This window comes from Anser cygnoides, chromosome 5 (genome assembly GCF_040182565.1).
Source record: "Anser cygnoides isolate HZ-2024a breed goose chromosome 5, Taihu_goose_T2T_genome, whole genome shotgun sequence".
NCBI classification, from domain to species: domain Eukaryota; kingdom Metazoa; phylum Chordata; class Aves; order Anseriformes; family Anatidae; genus Anser; species Anser cygnoides.
In genome coordinates, this window is record NC_089877.1 from 56366842 (window position 1) to 56382721 (window position 15880).

At 41.9% G+C, this 15880-nt stretch overlaps 1 protein-coding gene across 7 annotated transcripts in view; it reads left to right on the forward strand.

The window, feature by feature from the left end:
• Window positions 1–1762: 1762 nt before the first annotated feature.
• KLC1 (kinesin light chain 1) overlaps window positions 1763–15880 on the forward strand; it is a 50385-nt gene continuing 36267 nt past the window's right edge. For 2 of the 7 annotated variants that reach the window (XM_048069876.2, XM_066998411.1), the window contains exon 1: window positions 1763–2132. The gene's annotated coding sequence lies outside the window, so the exon portion shown is untranslated. Of the gene's footprint in view, window positions 2133–7047; window positions 7067–15880 lie in introns of those variants that run through there. The other 5 variants (XM_066998412.1, XM_066998413.1, XM_066998414.1 and 2 more) reach the window with 4 other exon arrangements.

Below are 15880 nucleotides of genomic sequence, written 5' to 3' on the forward strand. Positions count from 1 at the left end.
ACAGGAGAGGTTTCTTTGAATCAGTTCTCTTGCATAATTATGTAATTAGGGCATGTTCTATTTTAATTAAATCTCTTGCATATTCATGGCAATCCTCTGAACTTGTGGACCAATTGGCATGACTCTTTTAAAAATGCAGTTTGTGTAAAGGAATGCCCTTCAATTTTTTCCCCCCTTTCATATTTATTTCAAACACATATTTCACGTCATTATACACAGTTTGCCTGGCCAATGCCCTGACTTCCCTGTCAGGACAAACTACAGTATGATGATAAACCACTAATACAAAATGGCCAGAGGAGTGTTTTAAATGGAGATGAAAAACACAAGAAGCTGCTGCTCTGAAGTACCAGTATCACAGCTGGTTTTTGTTGGAAAGCTTGACCTGTGCAAGACAGGTATCAGCAGAATTCAGAAAGTATAGTACAGTTCCCTCAGCTTTTCAAACCCAACAGTGACTCTCTGCACTTGCAGTCTGTAGCTGATCCATTTTCCCCTAATTTTGTTTCTGTTGGCCTTAGAATCACAGAATCATCTAGGTTGGAAGAGACCTCCAAGATCACCTAGTCCAACCTCTGACCTAAGACTAACAAGTCCTCCATATGAGTGTCTTTTCCTGTTCTTACACTTCTCTGACTACTGCATTAGTTTTGATTCCATCTTCCTCTTAGGAGTCTTGCTTTCTCACCTTATCCTTGCTGTCACATATGCCATTTTGTAAATTTGTTCAATGTTTTATGTGAAGGCAAACAGATGTAAGCATAGCTTTATACAATTTACCATTGAGGTGAGGCTGCACATTTTGATTTTCCACTATACCTCCATATGTTCTATAAGCTTATGATTCATACCTATACATACCACAGGAATTACGTATGTGGTGCTGGGGTGATAATGCACCATAATATTCTGTCTAGACGTTAATAATACCTTTATAAAGTTAGGCTGTCACTGTCCCCTGATGACTCCCAATATACATTGTACTGCTGCATTATATTTAACTGTTTTTCATCTCAGACCTCAGTTTCTTCCATCTTCATTTCTGATTAACATGTATCCTGTGGAACATTAAACAACATGAAGAAAACACTGCGACCATTCTTTCTTCTTTAGAGGCAGTGGGAGTGAAATTGGAAGCTGCAAAGTAGTTCTTGTGACAAGTGTCACTGCATTTCTGATGAAACTCTTAAATTTTATGCATAAACCTGTGTAACAGTAGGGATCCTTCTGTGGATCCAACGTGCATCCACGACAAGGGTGTTGAAACATGCAAGCAGCACCCAACAAGCCCAGAGGGTGCACCCAGCCTTCACCTGACGATTTTCAGCCTGCTTTCCTGGGTGATTTGTACACCACAAGCTGCTGCTGCTCCACAGGAGTTCTGCTAGAGCATTTACGAGTCCTGCTGTCACCCCGCTTTACACAACCCTAAACCTCCTCAGACACCCAAAACACCCGACACCACCATCAGCAGCGGTACCCAACCCTGGTGCCGGACCAGCCCTGCGGCACCTGACGGGGCGTTAAGGAAACACCGCATTTTGCTCCGGGCAAAGCCCAGACACGGCCTGATGCCCCTTCCCCGGGCAACCTCGGGGCTGTCAGCGGGATGCTCTGCCCCCGCCCGCTCCCCCTCGCCGCCGAGCGCCATGGCGGCGGTCGCTGAGGGGAGGGAGAAGAACCGCGCGGGGGCCGCTGGGAGAAGGAGGGGAGCCGCCATGTTGGGCGGGTCGGTGGGCCGGGCCGTGCCGTGCCGAGCCGTGCCGGTGGGCGGTGTGGGGCGGTGTAGGGCGGGGGCAGCACCAGGAGCCGGGGCGGCGGCTGCCAGCAGCTGTCAGCGCCCGCTCCTCAGGGGCCGGGGCCCCTCGCCGAGCGCTCCGCGGCCGCCGCTGCCGGGCTTGTCAGCTCCTCACGGGAAGCACCGAAGGCGCCGCGGCGCCCACCCTCTTCCTCACCCCTCCTCGCCCTGCAAAACCCTTTTCCTTCCGCCCGCCCATCGCTGACATCCTCCTCCGGTCGCCTCCTTTCCTTATCCCCCCCCTCCCCCCCTTCCCCAGCCCAGCCCCGGGCTGCGCGGCCCCCGCCGCCCCTGCGAGCGCTGCGCACATCGCCCGAGCCTGCAGCACCGAGCGGTGAGCCGGGGAGCGGGGAGGACGGGGACGGGGGGGCACCGGCCCCACACCGCTGCCTTCTCCTTCCTCTCGGCGCCTTCCCCTTGCGCAAACAACAAAAGGACCCTCCGCCGCCCCGCTGACAGCCGGCCCCTCTCGCGTGGGGTGCCTCGGCTCGGGTGGCTTGGGTTTCTTTTATTTTATCGGGATGGGAGGTGGCTTTCCCCCCTGTTTCGTGTCCCCCTGCTGATCCGCTAGAGCGGAGGCATCCCCCCGGCGGGGCTGGGGACGAGCCGGGCTTTGTCCCTTCCCCTTCCCTCCCTCAGCGCTGCGGTGCCGGCCCGGCGCCGCCCAGGGAGGGGGCCCGGGGACTGAGGGGGGTTGAGCGGGGCTGAGGGGGTTTGGAAGGGTCTGAGGGGGTCCGGAGGGGTCTGAAGGAGTCTGAGGGGGGCTGGAAGGGTCTGAGGGGGGCCAAGAGGGTCCGTCGGCCTCGCCCATCCGCCGCGGTCAGCCCGTGTCCGTGCGGCGCTTTTGTTTTTCCTTCGCCTGTACTTGGGTTTGGCTGTTGGGGTTTGTTGCTCCTTCTGAAATGGTGGAAGAAGAGGCGGAGACAGCTTCCAGCTTGGGTTTTTGTAAATAGGGACCGGATTTATATCTTACAGGTCACCCGCCCGCCGTGCTGCGCTCTGAGGTCTTACACTAAGATCTCGGCCAGATTCGTACAGTGCTAAAATGATGAAGAAAATCATGGATTAGGAACATGTTATGCTAGCAAAATGGCCCTAATCCATACCTGACTTTATTGATAACTGTATCTTTTGGGCACAGATCAATTAGACACTTTCTAGTCTTTTTCATCCTGGCTTTACGTTCCTAATATTTGTAGGTAACAAGATGTCTGATTTGTAAAGCTGCATAGCAGTTGTCTGTGATCATAAAAAGGGACTTGCCTCCTTACTGAATGCCGTGTTATGAGCATATTGAAGCACGTTTTAACAACCAAAGCAGCATCACCTAAATTAATGCTACTGACTAGCTTTTTGAAGGCTACTAAATCAATGAGGGTGCTTTTACTCTATTATTTTTTCCCCATTACTCATTTCCCTTGATGCACATGACTTAAATGTAGCAGCGGTATTCAAGTACCAAACATGGAGTCAAAATACAGAATCAGAAAGCAAAAGCAGCTAGAAAAGAGTGAAAGTTTGTTCTTATACTTTGCTTTAAACAGCAAATTGGTGAACAGTGTCACTCATAATATAAATTCTTTCGCAGCCATGCATAAAAATATATTAAGTGAGGAGTCTCAAAATATCATTTTTGTGTTCTGGCAGTTGGCAGAAGGTTTAGTAACATTTACTCTGTGAAGTAATTATCTGTTTTACTTCCCCTTTTGTACTTGAACTTCACTTAAATAGGAAACTTATGTCCAAAGGGTGTGCATTGGAAAGCTAAAAAGGAACCTTCGAGATTCGGACAGCTTAGCATTTTAATTAAAATATATATATATATGTTTCAAACTGTTCCGGAAAATAGCTTTATTTTAATTGATTATAAATTCCAAAGCTTCAGCAAAACATGATAGAGGATATTATAACCCTAGGATTATAGATACAGTTGAAAGTAACACATTCAGCATTTACTAGAAGCAGAGAGAAAACTGATCCAGATGGTGATTCTGAGCAGAAGACCTCATATTTTGTAAGTCACTTACAGATTTTTTTTGTGAACACATGGTTTCAGAGAACCTTTTTGTGAAACTGTGACAAATATGGAAAACTAGTTGTTCCATTTAGATATGCTTTTTATATAATGCAGAACCATGTAGTAAAATGCAGAGCTTTTAAGTTGTCAGTTCCTGAAAGACACACACACAACAATGCAGTATCATTTCTGCATCATGTTGCAGTTAAAGTTTGGCAACCTTTCTGTTTCCTGAAGGATGATGAAGGAACTGGACAATTCCATTAATGAGAAATTCTAACAGCAATTCAAGTCTAAATTCCATTCATTTTCTAATCAAAGAAAATATGCTATGATATGTAATTTCAAAAGGGAATAATGCTACTCCCAAAATGTCTCGTGAAGTTGCATCAATTACTGTTCATTAAAATATTGTGACATGCCAACAGTGCCTTATGGAAACTAATTTCTAAAAAGCTTTTCTTCAGTGAAGAAAGAATCATGTTCAAAATCATAAAAGAAACTTGCAGGAGTCCAGAATACAATCTACTAAACATTTTGACAGGCAGTAATCAAAACAATGCAGTACAGATGCATAAGGGATATAAGAGCAATTGCTGCTTGCTCCGTTTATGAAGAACTTACCAAGATGATGTCAGAAAACCCTCACTTGTGTGCCACCCTTAGGCTGTATGCATCTCTCTCTGTATATCTGCGTGTGTGTTTATATGTGTATCTATATGTGTGCACACACATACCTACATGGCTGTTACTTAATTGGGAGCTTGGGGAAATACTGTAGCCTCTCATTCTGCTCTGAGTCCACTTAATGCAGCTTCTGTTTCTCTTGAGACATCGTGGGCTTGTGCAGTTACTCTTTCATCTCTTATTCTGCTTGGCTTCTCTGGAAGACCTATAAGTGAATTTATTCTGGTATTAACAGCATCTTTTCAGATGCGTATCATAATTATTTTAAAACTTAATTCAGCGTACAAATATTTGATAATAATATTATGAATATTTTCATAAGGGGACTGGAAAATAAGTGAGTTTGGGAACGTTCATAAAGAAGCAAAATATATTTTTGTATTTAAAGTTGAAGAGTATGGTAGCAGACGGTGATGAGGAAACGCCTACTAGGACTATTTAAATAAACCTTTTGTGGTCTGTCTGCTTGCAGGTATAGTTCAGCATGACACATCTATCATAAAAATGGGATGTGGCCAATTCCTTCATCATTGCAATAGAAGTGTCTAGTCACAGGCTTTTCTCTTAATACAGCCTGGATAATACTATATTTCCAAGGTGTTTTTTCATTGGTCAAGGTACCTAATATGTTTTTATAAAACAAAGTTCAGAAAAACATTTATTTGCAATGTTAACTCTCATTTTCCCTAAAACAAAATCATTGAGCAAGTAATGTCTAATAGATACCAAGTAACAAAGACGTTCATTTTAAAAAGAAGCCTTCTTGACATCAAAATAGAGCCGGTCAAAATGGTTATATCCTGAGTCATACTCAGCTTTGGGTATTTTTGAGGTAGTAAAGCTTTCCCAATAATTTCTTTAGTGAAACATTTTTCTGTGTAATAGCAGGCTGTAGAAATAAGTGTGCTTTCTTTGAAAGATTATTTATCAGTCACCAAAATCAATTAATGCCTGACAAGAAAAAGATGCCCTCATGCTAGCTTAGATTTGCTGAGATGCTTTTGTTGCTTTTACATACAGAATTTGAATCGAGCACTTTGTTAGAGGGTAAGAGCCAGAATTATAGATCCTTTCAGTGATGTAGGAATTATTTCCACAGGGTTTTGTGCGACGTTCTTTGACAGATGACACTGTGCTTGTTTTGGAAAATGTTTTATTGTCCTAGACAGTTAACATAATTAATAATGACAAGCCATAGCAGATAGGCAAGCATGAGAGCTCAGGATGTATGCTTCCAGTACCTAAAATATATTTGTGTGAACAAAGGACTTGTTCTCAGAGGGCAAACACTAAAGCACAGTTAATACTAATTTTCTTTATACAGTATAAGAAATTAGCATATGTAATTTCTCATACTTGATAGTTTCTTCAGACTGAGTTAGCTAAGAAAACAGATGCAAGTAATAGTATCTGGCTGTTGATTTAATCACTGTTTGATTCTCTGAATCCTGCTTATCTCCCTTGAGCTCTGCTGTTTTAACTCTTTTTAGTGCAGAGACGATATTTACCCTAGAAGCAGTTTTGACCTGCAGGTGGAATTGAATTGATTTTTTCAAATAATTATTATCGGTCACCTTTTTTTTTTTGCTCTGAATCATGTGATCGTCTGGTCTTCTACGCCATATGCTTCCCCCCTGTTGTCTACATAAACGTGCAGGTTTTTTAACCTGGTTTCTCAATATCAGGTCTTGCTTACAGGTAGAAGTACTAAAATGCCTTTTGCAGGTAGTCTTAAAACTGAGCAGTTTCCTATGTTGGTTCTTTGTAAATAATTGCCATAAAACCCATTAATCATGTTAAGGTGGTGTTTGGGGCATTACATCAGACCTGTAAGTGACTTTACTATATTCTGAAGTGAGTATAGCAACAAATGTAACTCATCAGTCAGTAGTACCAGCTGCCTTATATATTGGTAGGGTTGGGGTGGTGGCTAACGACAGCCTAATTACTATGGGATTGTAACCCTGCACTTGCATGTACCCAGAAAACCATGTAAAAAGTTAATAATGCACTAATTAACATTGATAAGGTCAAGAAGTGTCTGATTTAAAACTAACCTTTTTGGTAATAGCTAATATCTGCTTCTCTTACATTGTGTATATGTTCCAGGAAACAAAGCTGTGTCTAAAAATCAAGGTTGTCATTTAAAAAAACAATACTTAACTTTTTCAAAATTATCAGATAACTGGCTGTCTATCATAAATCTTAGTATTTATTTTATACCTTATGTACAGCGACTGATTATATACTCATAAACTATTTCTTACATCATGTGCTGCTATCCCTTCTAGCAGTATATTGCTGTTAATATTGTGCAGTGTCCTAATGCTGTGCTTTGTCCAGCAACAGCAGCAGTTAAAAGTTAAGAGCACACTGCAAGTGCTCTCAGTGTTTTGTTGCTCGCGTGTGCCATTCCACTGTGGAGAGGGTGGTGGTTGTAAGCTTCCTACAGGACCGCAGTGGCTGCATTCCTGCCATATATCTTGTTTGCTCCTTTCCAGCTGACAGCAGTTGACTGATTCGCCAAGCACGGCGTGCAGATTTACGGGCTAGCAGGAGAGGAGGTGGGTTCAGTGGTGGGGGTGGTTCTGCTGGTTTTGCTTCTGAACAGAATATTGTGCTTAAGACTGAATGCTTTTATGGATGTTCCTTTAGCAAACAACGTCGGGCTCTATAACGTAGGAAGGTCCCAGTTGTATCTTCCAGCTTGAGCAGCTTCCATTTCCCAGAGGCAGCTGTTGTTCCCTCATCTTCACAAATGTGTTTTGCTGCACCCCCGGCTTTAACATTGCATTTGTTCATGTGGTTAAACTGGATGCGTCCCTCCCGAGTCATGCTTAGTGTGTGTCTTGAGACAGGAGGGATGGCTAAAAAAGCAGGCTATTTTCCCCCCGCAGGTCGATGTAGATGGTGGCTGTGTGTAATTGGATTAATGGAAGTAGCGGGATGGGGAAGGAGAGGTTACGGGTTTGAGACGGGAGGGCAGCAGCCTCATAAATTGTTTCTGCTGACAAAACAGTAATATATAATCAGTGGCTAAGGTTATAGTTGCATGTTTGTTTGGTCTGGGTGCTGCTTTATGAAGTTCCACACTCCTGCCACTTGTTCCACGCCCTCGCTCTGTTAACACAGCTGTCTGTATGGCAGCGGGGTGACACAGATTTTGGCTGGGTTTGTGCTCCAGACATTTTGTGTCTGCTTAAAAAAAAAAAAAAAGTTCCTCCTCTGATCTCATTTCTCTGTAAATCCTCTCCTATCAGATACTAGTGCATGGAAGATGTAGGAATGCAGTTGTTTATGATTTCTTCTTTGGGTGTACCCCAGTTGCACTCAGCATACTGGATGTTGCTGTATTGCAATACAGAGGGTGCAGGAGTCGTGCTGATGTTTGTCAGTGTGCTGGCACACTCGACAAGGACCTAGAGATCTTGCTGGATTGAATTCTCGGAACAATATGTTCATTTTGAGGAGTGGTATAGATCGAGAAGGCTTAGTGGGTGCAAACCTGATCCCCGTGTCTACGTAAGGCAGAGTTCGTTTAACAGAGAGGCCGTGCTAAAAGCTGGTTGTGTTCTGCTCTGAGCGCTCTGGCACAGAGAACGCTGGTCCTTGGTGGGTGTTCCTGGTGGCTTAAAACAAAGCCCAGAGAAGACAGAAAAGGTTTTGTTATCATACTGATACTGCTTTAGCCAGATGTCCTCATTCTCAGAAACTTGTTACCCATCTGCTATCCTCTGAGAAGGCAAGAGGCACCACAGGGTGACTTTGACTGGATGGCCCAGTAATTTGCTGATACTTAATTACATCTGCTCTCCACTGCTCAGAACAGAGGTAAAGGCTGATTGATGATTCAATAACTGCTTTTAAGCCTTTCTTACTCAGTAACAGTTTCTCTCACAGTACTTTTAAGTTAAAATTATATGCTATATGTCGTTTTTTGAGTCCATTTAAATTTTACTGTTAGAACGTGATTTATAACTTAAAAAAAACCCTGAGTGCTGAGTCTGCAGAATGCAGGTAGAGATGCACAGCATATTTTTAAAAGCAGCAGTCAGTGGGATTTGAGTTACACTGCCTGTGTGTAGTTTGTGTGTCCAGTGATTCTGTTTCTTGATCCCCACCCAGTTGTTGTGCTAACAAATGGCCTGGAAATATGCTGGCTGATTTTTTTTTATTTTTTTTCCTCTCTCTGCTGGTCTGGCTGCACATGGAACAATACTGAAAAATATGTGATCTGTTGCTTTTAGTGGCACAGTTGTTTTAGGAAGTGACTGTTCTGCCATCCGCAGTACTCAGGGATGCTTTCAAATCAGATTTATCCAAACGAGACCATTTAAAATACAATATTCAAAGTGTTACTTTTAATGTCTGTTGTGTCTGTTTTCAATTTAATCTGTTGTTCTTTGCCAGTACACAAGAGGAGCGGCCTGGTGCAGCAGGACGATGGTAACTGTTAAGTGAATGTTGTAGATGCAGCCAATATTTCCGGAGTCCCAAAGGAGTCCCAGTGCCCCAGCAATCACTAAGATAAATAATGAGAGAGGGCTGGAGCTGGGGCTAAAACTGTGGTTTGATCCCTGGATGTGAGAGAGAATGCCAGGGTGACTTTGTCACGTGCTGGGCTAGGGCCTGTTGTACGGCTCTGTGCTTCTGGCCCTGATCGACTTCATCTGAGTAAGCACTGCAGATTACAGAGCACTTAAAGGGGACATGATTCACAACCTTATAGCAAAATCAGCTCTCTGCTAGGCTGGGTAAGATACACAGTGAGTGATACAAGGTTGTTTTGCTAGAGGATTGCATCATTTGCTACACTTCCTATGAGATGAAATTTGCAAGGTGTGTCGTGTTAGCCTGATAACTGGCGATTACCATTGAAAGTATCAATTTTGGTGGAATATTTAATGGTATAGAAGGAATTTTTTCTTAATATTGTGGACAACATCTGAACTATCTTGTTGTGCACCTCCTCCTGTAGTTTGGAAGAATGAGGTCAGTTGGTTTGGGGGTTTTATTCCCTTCCTTAAATGTAAGGATAAAAGGGAAGGTGATTTACCCTAAAGGTTGAAGGGGAGACTCTTTGCATAGTTGGTGCATCTTAATGTAGGCTATTAGGTAACTTGAAAATCAGATTTAAGGATTTGTTAAATCTAAAGGCTGGCCCATGCTGAAGCAATGTTAGTGGATGGGGCTTTTCTGTGTGCAGAAGGAGTTGCTGGTTTTCTCAGTTTTGATACAGATAACCCTTCCCTTCAACATCCACGAGCCTGCAAGAGCACCATAATCTGTACTTTCAGTAAATTGGCCTTTTATGGGAAGAATTGCTGGCAGAATTGTGAGGCAGAATGTGGCCTTCTCTGCCCTCCCTGCACGCGTTTTATTTTTGTTAAAGGTCACAGGAATGCCATAAAAAGTAAATTTGGTAAAGATTATGGGTCTGATGTTAGTAAGTGGAAGCTGATGTGGTTTTTAATGTATTGTGGAAGTCTGATTTGATGGGAACACTCTTGTACTTTTACCTAAGTGCCATCTAGAGTTAAGATAGATAACGTAAATAGATGATTACTTGACTTAGGAAAGGAGTTCATGTCCCAGAAATAAAAATGCAAAATGAAAGAACTAGAGTCAAGCTCAAAAAATGGTTTGTCTACACTATTGACAACTTAAAATTGCAAAACATACATAATTCAAACCACTTTGCAGTTGCTAGACCTCTCTATTCCAGTCCCAAAGAGATTCATTCTCTCATCCGTTAGAATCAGTCTACAAAAAACATCAAGACTCAAGATTCACTGAAGACATGGCTGCAGAAGCTGATAAGCCCATCAAGAGCCAAGCACCGTTCCCACACAGAAATAAATATAGAGAGTTGGAATATTGAGGGTAAAAAATACGGGATTTGACAGTGATGATGGATTTGTAACTCAGATCGTCTTGACAGTATTTCTTTAAAAATACAGTCAAAATTTCCTTTCAATCCACTTAAAGCAGATAATTTATGAAGCATGTCTTTGTGATAACAGCATACTAAACTACAATACACATTTTTTTGAATAATTATCCTTGATTTTTTTCTTTGATTCTTGTGACAAGCGTTTTTAATTTTCCAAAGCTAAGTATAAATATGATGACTTTAAAAATCATTCACCTTCTGCCTCCTGATGCATTTAAGAATGCTTACTCTGTCTTTATGTAACTACTCGATATAGTCGTAGATCATTTCGTTAAAATGCACCTTAACCTCCCGTGTGCACAGCGAGGTGGGCTTTGTGGTCAGAAGCACAAGGTAAATCTTGTGGCTAGTATCGTAGGGAACAGGGCAGACGGTCAGCTTTTCTTGAGGTCCGTTTGTGGCTGCTTGAAACTGCTTATTAGTGCTCACAAGAAACTAGGGAGTACTAGCTTTGGAGAAAAGCACCAGACGCTGTTTGGTGTTGACGCGGCAGTCACGCACAAAAGCAGCGACTCCCTTGCTCCGGGGGGTAGGAGGCCGAGATTTGCGGTCTGCCATCTTCAGAAGCTACGTGGGCATAACTGAAATTAACAAATTGCCATTAGAGTTTATTGTCCAAGACTACCAAGCAGTGGAAGAAGTTTGTGCTCTGTTTTATTATTCCGGAAAAGACTGGGGTTTTGATCTTACTGGGGGTCTAAAAGTATTAAATAAGTATGCTGTTTCAGATGTAGGGAAAGGCACGTGTGTACTGCCAACCTGTGACAGATGATATTAACCTCAGCTAACAGAGTTAGGAAGCATGTGCCTTCTTGAAAATACAGCTTTTGGCATAATTCCTCTAAACACCTGTCTGGGTCTACTAAACACCCAGACCATGCACCTGTCAGATGGCTTGTGCACTTGCTTCAGCTTTGACAAAGAGTAATCTCTGATGTGCTACCAAGTGGCTAGAAAAGTCTTATTTCCACCTAGCTTCGTGTGAGACCTGAGATGTTAGGACTTGGGAATGTATACAGAGACTAAATTGTTCATGCTCGTGATGCATGTGGGCTGGTTCCAGCATCCAAGGAGATGCCACTTTTCAGAGAGAGAATAATCCGCTGTGATCCACTGTGATTTTAGGATATGTCACTATTCTGGTTTTTAATCACTACTGATTCTTACTACATCAGAACGGTAAAATGTACAGGGTGAGCTATGCTAGAAAGAGGTTGATTGCATTCCTACTCGTACACAAATAACGGGGGTAATAGTAATAGTAATGTGTGCCAGGGTGCCCATACCACAGGGGATCTCTGTCTGCTGCAGTATGGGAGCAGGAGGAGCAAGATGGGATTTGGCCATGGGCTGCGGCGTTATGGAATTGCAGGCGTGGCTGAACCTAAGAGGAAATAATTGCATTGGTGGCTCATCAGCTAGAGGGATGCAGTGCAAATCTTCCCAGCTTGTGTTCTTTCAGAGCTGACAGCATCATCCTTGCTGGGAGTTATATTTTGCTGTTACACCTTCTATTAGCAAATGTAACTTGTTACCCTGCTTTTCTCCTTTAATCATTTTTATCTTGCAAAGAATCCAAAGGCTTCCTCAGTAAAGTATGATCTTTATAGGAAGCTATGTGGCTGAAAGATTCCAAAATATATCAAAGCAAATGCACGGTGACTGTCCTTGGGCTAAACTGGTACATAGTTCCCTTCACTTAAACATAGCTTAATGCCGTGGATAGGCTTAATGATGGCCAGCGGGTTACGGAGGGCACGACGCAGATGTAGAACATGTGGCTGTGCAACCTCACCCCAGCAATGTGATGTGGACAGGCTTCGCCCAGCAGTGTTAACAAAAAGCAACAGATGTGCTGGTCTGGTCGAAATCCCTGCAGTATTTGGGTCTTCTGGTGTCTTACACTTCCTCGGCTTACCTTCCGAAGTGCTGAGCCCTTGCACAGTGTGAGTGTATGTCTGGTTTGCTTACCGACAAAAGAAAATGTCTTGCAGTGTTAAGGTTGGAGGTCAAATTATGAACTTGATTCTGAGCTTTTTTTGGGTGTGTGCCCTTGACATTAAAGAAGTACAAGAGTCCTTTTTATAGTATTTACCTTGCATACCTTCATTTTAACCAGGTGGTATGGCAGGCTTCTGCATTCAGGGTTAGCTCTGAGCTGGAAGCTGGCAGAAGGAGAGTAATAAAGGGGGTTATTTTTGTTTGTTTGCTTTTTTCTATTTAATTTGGATGCTTACTAGCAGGAACTTGATAGAAAAAATCAAGTTAATTCTTTTTTTAGACATGTCCTGTTCTTTTAGACATGTGCTGTTCTAAAGGCCTTCTCGCAGCTTAAGGTTGGTTGCTCGTCCATCTTTCCTGCTTCTGGTCAGCAGTTTATGGGCTCCAGTACGTGCTGCTAATTGTTCTCACCGAGTTATTTTTAAGGTAGGTTGTATATACATGTGCTAAATTACAAAGACACTTTCTGAGATCGCATATTTGGAACCCCGAGGCAGTACTGAAGTGCAGCAGTACTCTGTTTATAGAACTGGGCCAGCGAGGGTACCTCGAGTCTGACCTCCAGCAGAGCACTGCTTCCAGACGTGGTTCAAGATTTTCTGTTCTCTAGAGGCTCATACACAGATACAAATATAGTATTGTGACGAGACTCATATATAGCACTGGCAGTTCGTCCACAGTCCTGAATATGTCAAACACAGAGGAAAAACTACGCCGTTTCTTCAGTGGCATCAGAGATGCGTGTATCAGAATAAAATGCCTGACTGTAAAAGGTCATTGTAATTAAAAGGAGGGCAAGTCAAAGGCAAAGAGAGGGTATACATTTCTTTGGGTGTGGGAATATGGCTTGTGGTGGTAGGAAGTAGCCTCATGGAGAGAAAGTAACATCTTAGATTGAAAGAATCATTCTAGTGTGTGTGTATATATATCTATATATAAAAATATATTTATATATATAATATATATATATTTTAGACTTGGACATATGTGACTGTAAGCTGTAAGAGCAGTATGTTCAAACTGGATGTTTCTTCCCCGAGTCCTTTTACAAACGCCTTTGAGTGTATGAAAGACATCCCTGGGTGATTCATCCCTGCCGTTTCTGCCGAGCGTGTGCCCTGAGCTGCCTTGTTAGGAGGAGGTGCAGTTCATATAGTGGTTGACATAGTACTGCTCTCCCGTGGCAGGCGGTTTTTCATGTTTGGTGATGATCTTTTTGTGCTTGGAAAGTTTATGATCTTCTTCAAATTGTTTGAGAAGCAGTCTCCCACCCTGTGCAGATGAGCAGTAAAGCAGTTAGCAGCGTTTCGAGATGGAGGGCTCCGTGATGCAGTGAGATGTGTGCCTGGGCCGAGCCAGGAATTAATGGCTTGTAAATTGCAACCAACACAGAATGAAACCAGCACAGACAGGGTATGGAGCCTTGCTATGTAATTACGGAGATCCTAAGAGTGAAATTAGGGTTAAAAGCCCTCGAATAGACCAATTATTATTACAAAACAGTGAGCTGGTAGGTACGTATTAGAAATACAGAAAGGTCAAACTAATACATGCTGTATCTGTGTGGAGTTTTCCAACTCATGTAAATGATGGGGCAAATAGGCATGGCAAGGAGGTCCTGTAGTTTTTACTGTTAGGGAAATTATTTACTTCTTCTTGTATGCAGACACCTTATTCTGTGTCAGCTGTCCCGTCTGTGCTTTCAGAGGAAAATTTCAGGGAGAGTTTGATTTGTTTCAGGACTTTACAGATATATTTTTTTTCTTTTGTATTTTAAAACAGTGATGGTCAGACACTAGATGCATTTTAAAATGTATCTTCCAAGCTTTTAGTACTTAAAATGTGACTATTAAATCATGATACAGAGAAGAAACTTTTTGAGGTATATAATAAAGAAATAAAGTTTAACTCCAAGAATTACAGCTGTTTTATTATTGTCTTTAGTCGAGGAAAAAAATGTCATGGGTTTCTTAGAAAAGACAAGTGTTCTGCCTTGATAAGTTCTTGTATGCAGAGGAGGATTTGTATGGTTGTGTGTATTCTCATTCAAGAAATCAGATATGATGTGGTATTTTATATCTAATAAAATTTCACCTTAAACATGAACCTTTTTATTCTTTGAAGTAATTTTCAGGGAAGTGACACTTTTTAAAGTAGGTGAGTACAGAAAATTATTTGTGTTTACGAGACCCTTAAATAAGAGTTCAAGAGCTTAAGTACTTTGCTCTGATGTGTGTGTCTGTAGGAGAATTTGGGCACAAATTGTAGTGTCAGCAGTGCCAGTGCAATTGTTTTAAAAGTTTTATGGCTAAAAAAAATACTTAAACTGATTAAGGATACAGCCTGTAAGTAGTTTGTATATGGTGAGATTATCCCAGCAGCTACATGACAGTGGCCTTGGCTCTCTTTTGTTCCTGCTTCCTCTGGTTCAGATTTTTAGTATTCCCAATCTATTTCTTTGAATGAAGTAACAAAATTGATTGGTGTGAAATTCTGCAAAAACCTCTTTAGTAGGTGTAACTGTGCAGCTTTTTATAACTGTCCAAGTTCGCTATTTTAGTGTTGGAAGCAAACTGCTTCCTTTTAAAGGTGTTTGAAAAGTGGTAAGCGACTTAGTACACAGAATAGTCTGGTGGTAAATAAAACAGGATGGTAACACTCAAGATCTACGCAGGCACATATTTAATCTGATACATAAATTGACTAAGCCAGCAGGCTAGTCTGTAACTCTGATGACACTGAATTTTTTCCCTTGATCCACAGTTTTGTTTTCCAGCTCTAAACCTGTGTGCATCTTGATTTTTTGATTTTTTTGGTCAGTTGTAAATTGAATTACAAAAGTAGTATTTGAATGTAGAATCCCTGCTCTGTAACAGGTAAAATTTGGACTGTAAGCTCATGTCGTGATAAAACGGAAAGGAGCTTAAGAAGCCTTTGCATGCTGTTTTGTGCATTCGTTTTATTTGGTTGTTTGTCTTCCTTTCTGTGGGGGAACACAGAGAAAGAAAGATTGTTTCTTGGGAAGAAAAAAGGCAATAGAAGTGTACAGTAGGTTTTGTCTTTTTTCACTTGTGTGTGCATATCTACTTTTGCATACAAGCTTAAGTTTTTTGCTGCTTGTATGGGATTTGGGGGCTCAGGATATGCAAAACTAATTCTATCGTTATGTCTTCAAATGCAGTCATGCTTGATGAATAGGTTTGCCCTTTTATAAAATAGATAAAAAAAAAATCATAGAAATAGCACCACACCTCCACATTACTCTTAAAAGATATTAAATATTTATAAATCTTACTCTTACAAAGAATCTGATAGCATAATAAATTGTATGTTTGATATCTTCCCTTTTTCTCAATTGCTCTCCAGAGCACCAAAGGAATAATGTATGTAACTGAACAACATTGTCCAAACTTCTTGTAGTGTT